This window comes from Phaethon lepturus, unplaced genomic scaffold (assembly GCF_000687285.1).
Source record: "Phaethon lepturus isolate BGI_N335 unplaced genomic scaffold, ASM68728v1 scaffold2312, whole genome shotgun sequence".
NCBI classification, from domain to species: domain Eukaryota; kingdom Metazoa; phylum Chordata; class Aves; order Phaethontiformes; family Phaethontidae; genus Phaethon; species Phaethon lepturus.
The window spans coordinates 74,166-74,670 of NW_010522424.1; positions in this window are offsets into that span (position 1 = coordinate 74,166).

A 505-nucleotide genomic window follows, 5' to 3' on the forward strand; every position below is an offset into this window, starting at 1 on the left:
CCCTGCAGTGCTGGGGGTGGATTTTCTCCAGCGAAGGGCAAGCAGAATTTGTAGTGTGCGCCCGTCAGGCAGAGGTGTGTGTACGTCTGAGTGTGAAGAGAGAGCAGCTGTAAAACAACATCTGTAACGCAGAGCTGTGTAAAGGATTTCTGAGGGGAAAAAAAAGATGGGTTTTTTCAAATGAAATCAAGGCTCAAATCCTTCCTGTCAGGAGCTGTGCTCTACATCATTGAATTTATGTTGCATTTCCCAGCTTTGTGCATTGGATGAGAGTAGGTACAATAGCTGTGGGCGGATACATCTTTTATAATAACAACTCTCTTTGGAATATAATTTCTGGGCTTAATCTGTATGTGTAGGTCTCTGTTAGGAATTCTTACTGGAGTCAGCCTTGAAGCAGACCGCCGTCAGTCAAGTGAGGAGATGTTGGTGGCTACTGCTGGCCTGGGAGAGTTCCAGCTGTAGTGCATGCTCAATGATTTAAACTATGACAGCAGGGGGAGGC